General features: G+C 38.2%; 1 pseudogene; it reads left to right on the top strand.

Moving 5' to 3' along the window:
- The first annotated feature begins 14,871 nt into the window (after positions 1-14,871).
- Positions 14,872-15,289, top strand: LOC114043915 (annotated as a pseudogene).
- Positions 15,290-17,617: the final 2,328 nt, after the last annotated feature.

Raw genomic sequence — 17,617 nt, 5'->3', positions numbered from 1 at the left:
CAACTTTTAAACTGATATACACTCAGACAACTCAGCACCTAGAAGGAACAACATAGTACAGTAGCTAGAACTCTGGACTTGGAGTAAGGAGAAACCTGGGTTCAAGTCTCTTTTCTTGACACTCACCAACAAATGGACCAGGAAGTTAGGTGATTCGGAGGGCCTGGTGTCAAAAGATCTGAGTTCAAATCTGGCCTCAGACATTTACTAGCTGTGTGACCCTGGGCAAGTCACTTAACCCTGTTTGCCTCAGTTTTCCTCATCTGTAAAATGAGCTAGAGAAAGAAGTGACAAACCACTCCAGTATCTTTGCCAAGAAAACCCTAAATGGGTCATGAAGAGTTGGACACAACTGAAACAATTGAACAACTACATAACAAATATACCATGGACAAGTCACTTGCCCTTTCTTTAGCCTCAGTTTCCTTACATATAAAATGGGGATAAGAATATAGTACCTGCCTCACAAGGTTTCTCTATAGCACAAAAAAATGTAAACTTTAACATGCTATATTGTCAATTATTATTATTATTAATTATTACTATTGTTATTATTATTCTTGCAGAATCTCAGAAATTGCCTTCTCTCTGCTATTTGCCAAGCTCCCTTATCCCTTTCTTTTGTATTAACGTATGTGTCTACTAAAGGCTTTTCTTTCTGCTCCTGAAAGACTTAAGATGTACTTTGACCTGAGATGTGTTAAACCTGAATTATATTTTCTTAACAAGCTCTCATTTCCCATCCATATGCTGCTGCAACTCTCTTATGTGTTGGAGGGGCCTCACCCCTTCCTTGACAAGCCATGTTATCCATTTTAAGATTTCCTGTTAGATCTAAAGGGCAAAGATCTCGCAAATATCAACCCTGAGCTGGAATTCCATGTGCAGAAAGCTGAGGCTCCATTCCTGCTTCTCTGTTTATGTATTACCCTTATCAAGGGAACCCAAGTCCCAAGTTCAGCGTCTTTAGCTTCCTACTGATTTGCTGGGCTAAAGTCCTGCCTTTTCATGCTTGGAGTCGGGCAGTGCTCGAGCCAGCAGGGTCATTTTACTTCTGTGAATGCTTGGACATTTTATTATATCATGGCAATTTGCAATAGACAGGCAGACTTCTGTCTTCAGGGCGTTTCCTCTCCTTACCTCCTACCCACTTTCTCCACCCCCTCAGCTCTCTGAGTACTTATCTCATTTTCCACCTGGCATGTGCGGTCCAGTGTGCCTGCGTGGGTGGATGTTGGCAAAGGAGAGGGGTGCATAGAGGTGAAGGGGGAGCAGCAATGCCAATGGTATGGCCAGCCTTGCTGAAAAGACTGAAATCTTAACTCAGAGCTGAGCTGCCTATCCACGCACATGTGCAGGTACCTTGATCATAGATATGGAGCTGAAATTTGTCTAGTTCAACCTCCTTATTTTATACATGAAGAAAATAAGTCTCAGAGAGGTTCAGTGACTTGCCTGGAGTTACACACCTAGTAAACTATAGGATCATGGGATAATAGATATAGAGTTTGGAAGGGACCTAGTTCAATCTTTCCATTTTCCTGTTGAGAAACTAAGACCTAGAGAAGTAAATGACTTGCCCAAGGTCACAGAGCTAATTAAGTAGCAGAGGAAGAATTTAAAAGCCAGATTCTCCAACTCCCAATCAAGGCTTCTCTTCACTGTACCAGTCATAGCCAAGGTTTGAACCCAGGGCCACTGGCTCCACATCCACATCTCTGTGGCTCTTTCCCAGATAGATGTTCCACAGGTGTGTATTGAGCTACTATTGATAGAACGATCTGATTGAGTGAAATGTTAGATCTAATATCTAACAGCTTTTTTTTCATGGACAGACTGCTTAAGAAATGTGAAAATATTATCGTATGTTAGAACATCCTTCTGTTATGCCAACACAGTGCCTGGTACACAGTAAGTGACTAATGGGTGTGTGTTTCCTCCCTTCCTCTAACATTCTATAATAGTCATTCTGCACCTGCCACCAGGATAGGGAGAGAGCAAACCTTGAAAGCCAGGCAGACCTGGGTTCAAGTTCTGCCTCTGGTATATACTGTCTATGTGACTCTGGGCAAGCTATTTACCCTCTAAAAGCAACAGGTAACCTCTAGGACTCTAAATGCAGAGAAGATTTGACTTGCATTAAGTGCCTACTATCTGCCAGGCACTGGGCTAACAGCTGAAGATACAAAAAGAGTCAAAAGACTGCTCTCAAGTTTACCAATGAAATCATCAGTCCCTATCCCTATACAAAAAAGGTAGAAGATATCATACATACCCAATACACATATACATAGTTATCACTATAAGTAGTTTATATCTGTATATAAACACACACTTAGATCATTTCATTCATATGTATCCATCATATACATACACATACATACACCTGTAGTTCTGGAACTCCCAATTTAGAATCATTTTTAAGGTTTGGGGGGAGGAAGAGATGGTGGACCTCTCAGGGCCTCAGTGTACTCATCTCTAAATGAGGGTGTGGGCCTATATGCCCTCTAGGACCTTTTCAACTACAAATCCTGGGATCTTACAGTCATCCTATCATCTGTGATTGACTAAATCTCTTGAAATTAAAACTGCTTCTTTAGTTTCTGGGACCTAGGCATTTAAGTAGACGACAGAAAAAAGGGGGGAGACGGGAGGGATTCTGAGTAGTCAAATACCTGCTACTTCAGATTTAGGTGGCTCAGCTGGATAGTACGACAGGCCTAGAGTCAGGAAGACTCATCTTCACAAGTTCAAAATCTGGCCTCAGACTAGTTGGGTGGCCCTGAACAAGTCACTTAACCTTGTTTGCCCCTAGTTCCCTCGAAAATCTGTAAAATGAGTTGGCAAACCAATTCAGTATCTTTGCCAAGAATCCCCCAAATGGGATCACAAAGAGTCAGAGATGATTGAAACAACAAACAATGAATAAGCGAGCTTAGTCAAGCAAATAACTAGACTTGGGGTTAGAACACCTGGGTTTCAATCCTAACTTTGCCACTTTCAAGCTGTGTGACCTAAGGCAAGTTGGTACTAAATCACTTTGAGCCTTATTTTCCTCAAACTGTCAACAAGGATAATAAGACCAATCCAGCCAACCTTGGGGCTGTTACAAAGATCAAATGAGATGATATATATGAAAAATGAATTCTGGCTATAAAATATTATACATATCAATACTTACAGCATCTATGAATTAATTGGTGTAGGTGCTCCCTCTATTTTCAGTGATGGCAACCATGGTCTTTGTTGGTTGCTGTAGCTCAAAAATTCATTACCCTTTATTCAGCCTTGTGGTGATGTTCCTGACTGGACTTAGGTGACCCACATCTCCAGTCCACTGCTAGGCTTATACTTGGAGCCTTCCTAGATCACTAGGATCTGCCAGAGATTGGGCTATGCTGACATGTCATTTCTTCCCTTTGGTGAGGCATCAGAGGAAGACTTTAGTGGATATGAATGCTACATAAAAGTGTTATCATTATCTCATGGAATTTCACATCTAGCAACATTTCCCCTTCTCTGTCCCTTCATTTCCTCCCACCATCTTCCTTCCTTCCTTCTTTTCTCCCTTTCTTCTTCACTTGTATGAAAGAAGATAAAGGTGAAAGAGAAAAGATCAGGCTAAGAGGAACCAGGCTAAGTAGATAATCTGCACTTCCAGTTTCTTTTCTTTCCCAGTGAGCTAGGTAAAGGACACTGCTGGTTAGTGTGGCAAAGATATTTAGTATCTCTGTAGAAGCAGTGTGGAACACTGAGAAGTCTGAACCTGGAGTCAGGAGGAGCCCCAGGGTTTGAATTCTGCCTCTGACACTACTATGTGTGATGAGCCTCACACATGGTTAAGTTTTTACTTAACTTTGATGAGCCTCAGTTTCCTCATCTGTAATATGGGAACCATAATGCCTGGCATACCTATCTTACAACATTATTGTGAGGTAGTATATAGAATGGGCATTGTAAATCCTAAATTGCTACCCAACTGCCAACTATTACTTTTCTTCTTTCTTCTTATGCCTTGCAATGACCCTGGAAGTTGGTCACAGAACAGATATAACCTGAGTGTTTGACATAATGCAGATGTTCTTTTAGACAGAAAGAACAGAACTGAGGTGGCATACATTTCTTTTTTACTGGCCTTACAGGTCTAATAATCTTGGGGAAAGAAAAGAAGGAATAAAAAAAAAACAGGCAGGAGGTAGGTCAAGAAGGTTGGAGCCATGCTTCTCTAGAAATGAAAGTCTATCAACTAAAGTTTATGATAAGGTAATCATGTTTCTGAGTCATTGTCCTGAATCTACATTCATAAACCTCCCTCATTAAGTGGTAAGGGTTCTTGTTTTATCTTAATTCATTTTTTATATGTTTGTGGATTCCTGTGTTTATCGCTATTTCCTTGGGTCCATATGCTAGATGGCAAAGCATGGCAAAGTATTGATAACTTGTTGCCTTCAGACTGTTTCACTGGTTTTCTTTGTGTGTGTGTGTGTGTGTGTGTGTGTGTGTGTGTGTGTGTGTGTGTGTGTGTAGGGGATGGATTGGGGGAAAGGGCTGCCTTGTGGTTAGTGTTACTTGGTCTGTCATACAAAGTCTGGTCTGACACTGCCTTTCCCAGTAACAATCATTTTTTAAAAAAAATAATAATTCTGAAGTGCTTTAAGATAACCCTTATTCCCCCTCTTCCCCCTGCTCCGGCTTCCTACAACCAACCCTATGAGATCGGTAGTACAAGTATTACTACACCCACTTTACAGATGACAAAACAGAGGCTCAGAGAGGTTAAGTGACTTGCCCAAGGTTAAATGGCAAGCCAGAATCCACAACTCTCATAACGGCAAGGCTTAGCACTGGAGAATTTAAACATTTCCTTTACTTGAGTATGGGATTTTTCCATTGCCCTCTGGGTCATGTGTAATTTTGATTCTCCTTTGCCCACTCCCTACCTATGCCTGGAATGCATTCATTCTGCCTCTGAGAATCCCTTTTTTTCTTCAAAGTTAGTTCAAGCACCATTTAAAAAAAAATATGAACCCTTTTCTGATCCTTCCCAGTCCCTCCCCAAATTACCTTGTATTTATTTTACACATATGTTCTGTACATACACAACGACAAAAATATGCTTACATAAATGTTGGTTTCCCTGTGGAATATAGGCTCCATGAGGGCAGGGACTCTCATCTTTCTCTTTTTATCACCAGTACCAAACATAATGCCTGGCACATAAAGGCACTAATAAATGTCTACTTGCTTGTTCATATGTTCCATGAATTATAGTTATATAATGGAGAAGAACGATGTTAAGAACGGGCATTCAGACTAGTGAGCATAGTGAGGTGATGGGAGGTTCTGTAGTTTCACAGATTTAGTCCCAATTTGTTCTCTCTTGCTGATGGCTTGTGTCATCAAATGGCATCGTGTGCCCAAAAAGTGCTATAAAAGATTGCCAAGGTGGTGTATGATGGAAAGGAGGGCCAGTCATGTAGCAAGGGAGATGTAACACATGGCCAGTCTACTGGTTACACTGGTGACCAGAAAATATTAAAAATACCAGAAGAAGAATTCTCAACACATTGGGTTATCTCATCTTTCTATAAAATACTTTCTTGGAGAACTCATCAGGTCTCATGGATTCAATTGTCATTCTATTTAGAGTATTCTCAGATCTATTTATCCAGGACTAATCTCTAGTCTCTCACTTTCAGCTACCTGTTATACAAACTTTATGCCTAGTAGACATCTTAAACTCAATATGTCCAAAACTTAAGTCATTATCTTTTCTCTAGAACACTCTGCTCTTCTCAACTTTCCTATTCCTATCAAGGGTACCTACCATTGTCTCAGTCATATAAGTTTGCAACCTAGGTGTCTTTCATGACTCCACACTTCGCTTCCCCCATCCAATCTACTGCCAATTCCTATCTATTTTACTTCCATAAGACCCCTAGTATAGACCTCCATCTGTCCTCTGACACTGATACACCCTAATTCAGGTTCTTATCAACTCACACTCAGGCTATTGGCCTTCTGGTTGGTCTCCTTGCCTCAAGACTTTCCCCACTCAAGTCCATCTTCCGCTTGGTTGTCAAATTGATCTTTCTAAAATGCAGGTTTGCCCATGTCACCTCCCCCCATTCAATCAATTCCAGTGGCTCCCTATCCCTCTAGGATCATATATATTTCTGGTTTTAAAAGCCCTTTATGACTTGGACCCTTCCTACCTTTCCAGTATTCTTCTTGTACCTTCCTTCCCTGTATGATCCAGTGACTCTCGCCTCTGCTGCTCTTTGCACAACACACTCCATCTCCTGATGCTATAGATTTTCACTGGTTGGCCCCCATGCCTAGAATTCTCTCCCTCCCACTTCTCCCTTCTGGCTTCCTTCATATCTCAGCTAAAATCCTACCTTCTGCAAGAAAACTTTCATAGTTCTCCTTAATGTTAATGCCTTTGAGAATAAATATGTATACATAAGTATATACACGTGTGTATATATATGTATCAGTATGCACACATGTATCGATACAGATGTATATTATGTATGTTACATATATCTTGTTTGTACACAGCTGTTTGCATGTTGTTTCCCCATTAGATTTTGAACTTGAGGACAGGGGTTTGTTTTTGCCTTTCTCTGTATCCCTAGTGCTTAGCACAGGATGTGGCATATAGTAAGTAGGTGCTTAATAAATACTTTTTGACTTACTCTCTATGGGCCTTGGTTTCCTCATTTGTACAATGAAGAGATTGGACTAAATGAAATCTAAGGTCTCTCCCCCCTTAAATCTATGACTTTATTCATTTCTTATAACTATCTGTTAAGATAGGTAGGGTTGAAAATATTAACCCCCATTTACAGAAAGGGTAGTTAGTGCTAGATGGAGCTAAGCTTTTCCTGTTGACATCTAGATGATTGTTCTTTCTATTAGACCATGCTAACTCAAACTTTAGGACATTCTATGTTTTTTTTTGTGTGTGTTAATGATTATTTAAAAAAATACTTGGCAACATTCTTCAAATATTTAAAATATGTATTTAATATTCATGAAAGTCATTGGATTACCAGATGTGCAGACCAGAGTTTATTTACTCACTAACTTAGGACTAATGCAAGCAACAACATTAAAAGCAGCATTATTCTTCCTGTACTTTGGCCAGACTTGGAATACACTGAACCATTTGCCTTTCTTGGGCTTACTCAGAATCTTTGTATATCAATACATCAGTTAAATCAATTAATTGACAAGCATTTATTGAGTGTCTACTATGTGAAGGGTATTTTGTTAACCTCTGGGGGCACAAAAATGCATGAGGCATATTTTTCTTTCCCTCAACAAATTTATAATCTCATTGGGGAAACAGAACACAGGCCTATATGTACTTGTAACGGCCAAAGATGCTGTAAGTTAGGGTCTGGATCATATTGCAATTAGTAAGATCAATTATTTGTTTTGAGGAATTTTTTTTTGCCTGTATTTGTCATTAATAACTAGGAGTAAATTGAACTTTTTAGATTTTTACAGTTACCTAGCTCCTATTGAACTTTCTGTTTTGATGCTTGTACTCAAGGCACATTGTCTCATTATTATAATAATAATAATAATAACAGCTAACATTTATATAGTGCCTACTACGTACCAAGCACTATACAAATATTTTCTCATTTGATCTTCAGAACAACCCTGTGAAATTAGTGTTATTATTAGCTCTATTTTACAGTTGAGGAAATGGAAGCAAACAGAGATAAATAACTTGACCAGCATCAGTACTTCTAGTAGCCTGCAAGATGTTGACAAATTTATTCCAAGTATGCTCAATATTTACTAAACATCTACTATAATCAATGCATTCTTAAGAAACATAAATGAGCAATAGCAAAATGATTTACTTCTCCTTGAAGTTTATTTAAGTTATATTTAGGATCATTTTGTCCCAGGAAGAGAACTTGTCTGGAGATTTTTCTAGGGTACCTGTCCACGGAGCAGATGGGACCAAAATCCAGGAGCATCTCCTTGGGGAACATGGGACTGTGAAGTCTGCAAGACCCCCAGCATCCTTGATCTCTAGCCCTCCCTTTTTCTTTTCAATAGGGAAGCAGCCAGCTACCTTATTAAGAATTCTTAGTACCATCTACCTGAACCCATCTTTAATTCCTTATTCACATAGATGTAGAGAATCACACACTGTAGATGATCAATAACATTATAATATCACCTATAACATTACAGATAAATGTTATAATATATAATATTATATTATATAATTTATGAAGTTTCCTTGGACCATGACAGCCAGCTTGGCCATAGCCCTTCAGTACCAAAAGCCTGTTGGAGGCTGCAACCCTATAGCACCAGTGCCACCAAACTCTGAAATACTAGTGCCAGGGAAAATCTTGCTGCAAAAACTGCCTGTCCTAGTCCAGAAAATTGAGGATTAGGATACCATCCATATGGGGAGCTGTATAGCACTCCAACAAGTCTGAGGGAAAAAGCATAAGATCAAGCTGGGGATAGTTCTGACAGCTCAAAAGTCACTTGGGGCAGAGACCTAGGATGGTAAACTATGAATTAATTGCTCAGTATGGGAGGAGGCTGAGAAGCTTTGAGATCTAACTCCTAAGGAAATCACAGTCAGAAGGGAAGAAGTCAGAAAGTGAGGGATAGGGAAACAGGGTGAGGAAGGGAGGGGAAGATTAAAGTTACCAATGATTTCAGGAAGAAGAAAATTAAAAGATTTTGAATATAAAAAGATAAATCAACAGAAAAAACCCCAATAACAATAAAAGTAAATATGGCCTCTAGATATGCTAACTATGCAAGTAAAACTTACTGATCTTGAAGATAGGATGAATAGAAACAACATAATGATCATAGGTCTTCCAGAAAAATATGACAGGACAAAAAAGCCTTAACACTATAATGCAGGAAATAATAGAAAAGAACTGCTCAAACTTCTGAACATAGAAAATGAAATTCCAATTAAGAGAATCTCTAGATCACCTCTAGGGGAAAAAAAAAACCCCAACGACTTAAGACTGCAAACTCCAAAACAAATAGTGGTTAAATTTAACAATTCATTTCAGAAACAAGTTCTGTAAGCCATTAGGAGAAAAACCTTCAAATACAAAGGAAAAGACAGTCAAATAATTCAAGACTATTCTGGACCTTCTAGAAAATTTAGGAGAGAAAGGAATAATAAAAGCAATGGAACTCAGGATGCAGGCCAGGGCAATCTACCCTGCAAATTTGAGTTTAACCATACAGGAAAAAAGATGATGCTCAATAATAAAGAAGAGTTTGAAACATTTTTAGAAAGAAAACTAGAATTAAAGAAATTACTTGCTTCTCAAATACTCTAAATAATAGAAATATAGGAAGAGTGAATAAGTGTAGCAGGCAAGGACAGTAACAGCAACACTGACAACAGACAGACCAGTAAGAGACTTCTTTTAAATGTACACAATGAGACAGGAGTGAAGGTAGAAATCTGGTAGAGGTAACAGTTAAAATGCAGACAGAAAGCATTATGGACAGAACCTGATGACAAACTGACTACAGATGAATCAATGCTTTTTTTTTTTTTTGTGGGACATTAGGACAAGGGAAGGTACATAAAATAGGGGGGAGCAGGGACATAGAGTGGTGGTGCACCTGGGGTAAATTAAGGGCTAGTCATGAGAGGAAGGTGACCTCTGGTCTCAAAAAGAGAAGAACCTATACGAGATTGGGTGAGGAGGAAGGGGGAAAGATTGAAAACGGAGAGAGAAAGGCAGGAGACCTTACTTTGGAGGTGGGAGGCAGTTCTACTGATGAATGCTCCTATGGGTCAAGAGAGATAGTCAATAAGAGGTGATGGGGGGAACAGCTAGGTGGTGCAGTGGATAGAGCACCGGCCCTGGATTCAGGAGGACCTGAGTTCAAATCCAGCCTCAGACACACAACACTTACTAGCTGTGTGACCCTGGGCAAGTCACTTAACCCCCATTGCCCAACCAAAAAAAAAAAAAACCACTAATAAGAGGTAATGGGGAACTTGCAGTGAATGAGGTCTAAACAATTTAATGCTTGAAGTCTACTTATCTACATTGGCATGTGTGTGTGGTGGGGAGGGGCAGGAGGATGGAACCCCTGGAGACAACTGAAACCTAGAGGAGAGAGCATGGACACAGGAAGATTTTGAGGCAAATACATAAACAAAGGAAGGTATAGGTCAATGGGTTGCATATAGGTGGGCTGCATAATCCAGAGCGACTTTACACGGGGAAATGTCTTCTCTGACAACTGCAAACATTGGCATTGTTCTTGGAGTTAGACACAGTGGAAAAGGGAATCCCTGAGGCAAACTCTGCTGGGCAATGGCAGAAAGCTCCTAGAAGGGAGAACCTAGAATGAATACTCTGAAAGTTTTCAGAGAAAATAGAGAGAGTAGATAATTATAAGGGTCATAATCAGGAATTCATGTCTAGAGTATACAGAATGAGAAGATGACAATAAAGAGTGAGAAAAATACTTTCTGGAAAGGAGCACAAAAATGAAAAAACAATAGAACCAGCTGAAAGGAAGGAGAGGATGGGGTAATCTATTTGAGGGGAAAAAAGGAGAAGAAATATGAAAACAAATAAAAGAAGGAAAGAAAAAGGTACTAATACATAAAACCATAAAGTGAAAAAGATAACAAACAATAAGAGGGTATCTCAGGTGAGAAGAATAGAGCCAGTGGGGAAAAGGCCACTTTAAAAGAAGATTAAAGTAAAGTAACTGGAGGAACGTTATACTTTGTTTATTGTAGAAGTATGTGTGTGTGTATGTGTGGTGTGTGTGTATGAGAGAAATGAGAGAAATCATAACTTGAGAAGAAAAAAACCTTTAGAAACATGCAAGAAAACATAATTGTAATCATAACTTTAAATGTGAATGGATTAAGTTATCCAGTTAAATGAAAAAAGAATGACAAATTGGAAAAGAAAACAATACCCTACAATCTGTTGCTTACAAGAAACACATTAAAAAAAGACACGTGAAATAGAACTGAGAAGATGGAAAATAAATTTACTATGCATCAATTGCATCCAAAAAAGCAGAAACTGCCATCATGCTATTAGCTAAAGCTATTTTGCTAAAGCAAAAACCAATTTTCAAAAAATAAATAAAGGGATAAATAAGGAAACTATATTATGCTGAACTATAGACAATACCAGCAATAAACTTACATGTTTCAAATTCCTTAGCACCCAAATTCATAAAGGAAACATCTGACTTTCAAGAAGACATAGACAGTAAAATAATAGTGAGAGGAGGCTTTAATATCCTATTAATTTTGGATAGGTCTAACAGATAAAAAGGAAAATATAGAACTGAACAAATTTCTGGAGAAACAAATATAAAAAGGCAGAAATAGTTAACCTGATAAAAATAGGAATTGGTAGAGGGACCACAAATAAAAGATATGGGCCCAAATAGAGACTTAACAACAAAACCTTAAATGATAAGTGAATCAAAGAACAAATGATAGAAACAATGAATAACTGTGTAAAAGAAAAAGATAATGATGAAACAATATACTAAAGTTCCTGGGATCATGTTGCAAACATACATTAACAAAATAGAAAAAAAAAAAGAATTACAGACCTGAATATGCATTTTTGAGAATTGGAAAATCAACAAACAAAAAAAAAAACCTAAAATAAACAAAAGAGAAGATACTGAAAATTAGAGGAGAAATAAATGAATTGGAAATAAAAAAATCTATAGAAATAATAAATTGAACTAAAAGCTGGTTTTTGGAAAAGACTAATAAAATAAAAAAGGTGAAATAGCAAACCCAAAAGAAAAAAAATAATTATGCATATAACATGCACAGTTAAATGTGAATAAAACCAAAAACACAAGAATATAAAAAGAATATAAAATAATAATGTTATAAATAATAATATTAAAAATATAAAAAACTCAAAGTTTCAGAAGACCAGATAAAAATCTTAAATAGTCCAATTTCAGAAAAGGAAATAGATTTAGCTGTAAAATGACTAACAAAGAAAAGAAATTCCTGGTCCTGATGGATTCAAGGGGGAACTCTATAAAACTTTTTTTTTGGAGGGGAATGAGGCAATAGGGTGTAGTGATTTGCCCAGGGTCACACAGCTAGTCTGAGGCCAGATTTGAACACAGGTCTTCCTGAATCTAGGGTCAGTGCTCTATCCACTGCACCATCTACCTGCCCACTCTATAAAACTTTTAAAGAACAATTAATAACCATAATTTACAAGTTATTCTCAAAAATTGAGAAAGCATCCTACCAGAATCCTTTTATGAGACAAATATAGTCCTCATACCTAAACCAGGGAAATATAAAACACATAAACATTGACTCAGAATTTTTAAGCAAAATCCTATCAGGTTATATTATCCAAGAAATTCTTTTTGATCAAACAGGATTTATACTAGGTATGCAAGGATGGTTCAACATTAGGAAAACAGTCATTGAAATCACATTAAAAATCAAAATATCCCAAACTGATGATGATCTCAATAAAGAAAAAGGTTTTGACAAAATACAACACTCCTTTATGCTAAAAATCATACAAAGCATAGCCGTAGACAGACCCTTAACATTATAAAAAACATCTAGCTGAAACCAAAAGCAAGTATCACAGGCAATCAAGATACACTAGAACCTTTTCCAATAAATGAGGAGTGAAGCAAAGATGTCCACTCCTCACTGTTATTTAGTACAGTTATAGGCTGCTAGATGGTTCAGTGGTTAGGGCATTGGGCATGGAGTCAGGAAGACTCAAATCCAAACTCAATACTTACTAGCTTTGTGACCATGGACAAGTCACTTAACCTCTGTTTGCCTTAATCCACTAAAGAAGGAAATGGCAAACCACTTTAGTATCTTTGCCAAGAAAAAACCCATAAACAGTATGATCCATGGAGTCACAAAGAGTTGGACACTACTAAACAACAGTAAAATATGGTAGCAATAACACTGAGACAAGAGAAAGAAGGGAACACAGATTAAGAGGAAATAAAGCTGTGGTTCATGAATATACAGAAAATTACCATACTATAAAAAATAAAGTCTGTGATGAATACAGAGAAGCTTAGAAAAACTATATAAACTGATGCAGAGTAAAGTAAACATAGCCAAGAAATGAATACACACAGCAACTCCAACAATGTAAATGGAAAGAACAATGACACAGCAAAATAACCCAAAGTAAATGTGATAAAATTATAAAAACCAAGTGGGACTCAAACGAAGAGATATGAAGACACCCCCAACCTACCACACTGTGGAGATAGGAGATCCACAGGTGTAGACATTGCGAACATTTTCAATGTGTTGATCAGTTATGTTATTTTTTTTCTCTCTAAAAAGTATTATTTGCCATATGAAATGACTCTTGGAGAAAGTTAAGGGATGGGTTACATGGAATAACTATGGTGATGTAAGAAACAGAAAATATCAATGAAAACTTACTTAAAGAAACAAATTGACTTGTTACAATATTGAAGTTAGAGAATAAATTGTTTTCTGGTTTTTTTTTTTTCACTTTACTTTGCATAGAAATCTTCCTAGGTTTTTTTGAACCTGTCTTCATTTCTTTTTTCTTCATTATAGCACAATAGTAGTCCATTACATTAATATTCAACAATTTGTTCAGCCATTCTCCAACTGAGTATCCCTTTAGTTTCCAGTTTCTTGCTACCACAAAAAGAGCTACTATAAATAAATAAATAAATATATACACATATGCATGTACATATATGCATATATATGTATATATAGAACCTTTTCCTTTTTCTTTTATCTTCTTGGGTTATAGGCCTAGTCATGGTATTGCTGGGTCACAGGGAAAGGGCATGCACACTTTAGTAACTTTTGGGGTATAGTTCTAACTTGTTTTCTGGAATGGCTGTACCTATTCATAGCTTCACCAACAGTGTATTAATGTGCCTATTTCCCGTAACCCCTACAACTTCCATCATTTTCCATATTTGTCCACTTTGCAGACAATCTGATGTGCATGAGGTAGAACCTCAGAGTTACTTTAATTTGTATTTTTCTAATTATTAGTGTTTTGGAGTTTTAAAATAAATCACTTTTTGCTACTAATTCAAGGCGGCCTCTTTCTTTAATCTTCTTGGGTTTGTCTTACTGTTTTCTTTTATAGGGCTCTTCTGCTAAGATCACAGGGAATATAACCACAGGCCTCTTATGGGTGAAAGAGAATGAGCCCCAACACTTTGCAAAGCCAGCATAGATGACTGTTGAAGAATGACATCTGTGAATAGTTTCTCATTGCCTTGCAAACATTTGAAATGCTTCTTATGTTGAAGTGGTTGCTGTTGACAGAACTTTCCACTGACCTAAACTTTTGATGAAAAGAATGAACCAACAGCCCACTCTAGCAATCACACAACATGATTATTCAAGTCAACGCATTCAAACCTACAGCTCTGAGGATATGTCCAGCTGCTCTTCTGTGGCTGAACTAGCAGGTTCCATCAAAATCATAAATAATCATTGCTTGGTGAGTTGCTCAACATTTCCCCATCGGGGACTGCTATGTAGGAAATGCCATTGGACAAGATGAAAGCTTCAATGACAACAGGAATTAAAACTACATTAAGCTGCTTAGTGGAGTACAGTCCATTCTCTCAATTCCCCCTTCTTAAAGCCAGCACAGAAAGCCTAATCTCAAAGCCTAGGGAAGTTGCAGAAACCTCCAGAATTCAGAGTTTAAATCACAAAATGACATAAAGACATTTCAAGGAAAGCCCACAGCATCTAGGGTTGGCAAAAGTGGAGGCACATATGTCTTTGTAAGATTGAAGAGTATCACCTTTTGGCTCCAGAAGCGACCCGCTTCGTGTCGAAATGGGCAAGTTCATGAAACCCGGGAAGGTGGTGCTGGTCCTGGCCGGGCAGTACTCCGGGCCCAAAGCCGTCATCGTCAAGAACATTGATGATGGGACCTCCGACAGGCCCTACAGCCTTGCCTTGGTGGCAGGTATTGACCGCTACCCTCGCAAAGTGACTGCAGCAATGGGCAAAAAGAAGATTGCCAAGAGATCAAAAATCAAGTCCTTTGTGAAAGTTTATAACTACAACCACCTCATGCCCACCAGATGCTCTGTGGATATTCCGTTGGACAAAACAGTTGTCAACAAGGATGTGTTCTATGACCCTGCACTAAAACGTAAGGTGAGGAGGGAGGCCAAGGTCAAATTTGAAGAAAGATACAAGACAGGCAAAAACAAGTGGTTCTTCCAGAAGCTAGAGTTTTAGAACTACTTTGTTGGTCAGTAAATAAAATGTTTATTAAAAGTGAAAAAAAAAAGATTGAAGAGTATCATTAATGGTGCCTAAGGGGGCAATAGTTAGTGAAGACTCCTGTTGGGAAATATTCTGATATCCTGTATAAGCCACCACAGGTTAATTGTAGGGTGCCTGTGTGGCAGCATATCAGTGGAAGGCAAATTTGCTTTATCCATATATTTAGTTGAAGCATGGAATGATTCTAATGCTGCATGGACTTAGATGGGGCTTTGTATTGTGGCAGAGCACAAGGGTCTTTTAGAATGTTCCTGCTTTTTCAGGAGATTATTTTGAAAAAAAGAGAGGGAAGAGAGAGAGAGAGAGAGAGAGAGAGAGAGAGAGAGAGAGAGAGAGACACTGGTCATTAGAAAGGGATGGGACAATACAATCTCCTCTTTTTACAGGTGAGGAATCCAAGTCAAAGACTTATTGAGTCATATAAGTGACCTAGCAGAGATCCATAATTCAAACCCAAGTCTTCTGTCTCTAAATCCAATGACCTTTTCACTATATGAGTCGTACTAGTGACTTGATTGAAAAGGACAACTTGGATTTTCTGTTAGAGCCTAGTAGTTTTCCCTCCTCTCAGTGTGCATCTACATAGATGAACAATATCAAGCCTCTCAGCATTTGGGGCACGGTCATGCCTTCCGAGTCGCTGTATGGATACAAACAGCTCCCTGAGCTTACCTTATGTGGGACTGAGCCATTCATCTTTATAGAGGCAGGACAAAGATCAAAATGTATTGTCCCCAGACAAAAACAGACAAACTCTTTTAATGATTAACTTGTAATATTGTTATTGGAGTGCTGAGTCCTTTCCAGAGACTGTAAGGCAACAACAACCCTACAGGCTCTTGTGGTTTTTTTGGCCATGAAGCAAAACAGTTTTATAGCAACTCAGTAGTTTGCTGTGGAAATTCAGGTGCTTGGTATTAATGCTCTGTGATATTGAGGAATGAGTACTGCGCTGAAGCAGCCCAGTTATCTGAAATAATTCTTGTTGGAGTGTGACTCACTCTATTTCTTCTTGACCTTCCAAATCAGCCAACAGTGGCTGAATTAATTGAAACTGTCATTTATTGTCGCTTTACTTCACAGTTTCTGTTGAGAGTTAGGACCAATGGGGAGGCAGATATGGAGGTTTTTAGGTGGAACAGGTAGAACTGTCTGATGATAGAATGGGTTGCCTTGTGAAACAATGAGTTTAACGCCACCAGAAGTGCTCCAGCAGGAGCTGGATACTGTAGAGTTCAGGGATGCTATAAAAGGTATGTTAAAATGGTGAGACATTAGATTAGATGACCTCTGATGACCTCAACTCTATGATTCAAAGTGTGGGAAATGAGGGGCAAAGGCATATAAATGACACACAGGCCATATATCCATGGAGAAAGCGCTATAATCTTGGTCAGGTAACCCAGTCCAATGGGTTACCATATCTTTGGATGGAGTCATTCCATTGAAACAATTTGTTCTTGAAGAACTGGTAGCTTTTGTTTTCTTACTGTCCTATGTATTCTCCCAAAACAATTCCATTCATTGTGAAATGGGAAGTTTTATATCAAACTTGGAACATTTTCAGACTAGTTTTTGTAGCCAGCTCTGATACCATCTGCTTTTTTTTTTTAATTGTTGTTGCTGATGACGTGTTCTACCACAATTTCATTAGGCAGACTCCTTAGATAACCAGCACTTAAGTCTCAGTGTACCTTTGAATGTATTTCACAACAGTTAACAGTTCACTAGAGTTTGGACAACAGAATCATCCCATAAAAATGTTCTTCCCAGAGAAGAAAAAAAAACCTGATCAAAATGTGGCACTTGGAATCATAGACATTTAGAGGTGAAGGAACTTAGAGACCATTTAATGAAAAGCTCTTTCATTTAACAGATGAAGAGACTGAGTGCCATGAAGGTAGATGGATTCTCCCAGGGTCACACAGTGAGTTACAGGCAGAGTTGTGACCATAAACCAAGTCTCCTGACTGCCAGTACAATATTTCCATTACATTATATTGGAGACTTCATGACAAATTTTAATTCAACTTCTTATGTGTAAGATTTTTTTTTCCCTTTCATTCCTTTCCTGGCTTTGCTTCTGACTCCCCTGACTTTTCCAACCTTCCTTCTCTTCCTTGCTCCCCAACCCATCCCCAAGTTAGTTTGCAGCCATCTTTTATGCATTGTTTTTAGAATGAAAGCTTCTTGAGGGAAAGGAGCCACCTTTCTTTTTTCTTATATTTGTATTCCAAGCACTCAGCACATTGCCTGGCACATAGTAAGTATTTAGTAAAT

Source organism: Vombatus ursinus, unplaced genomic scaffold (genome assembly GCF_900497805.2).
Source record: "Vombatus ursinus unplaced genomic scaffold, bare-nosed wombat genome assembly UNPS02014770.1, whole genome shotgun sequence".
NCBI lineage: Eukaryota > Metazoa > Chordata > Mammalia > Diprotodontia > Vombatidae > Vombatus > Vombatus ursinus.
Note: the sequence above shows the minus strand (reverse complement) of the source record. Positions and strands in the feature narration are given on the sequence as shown.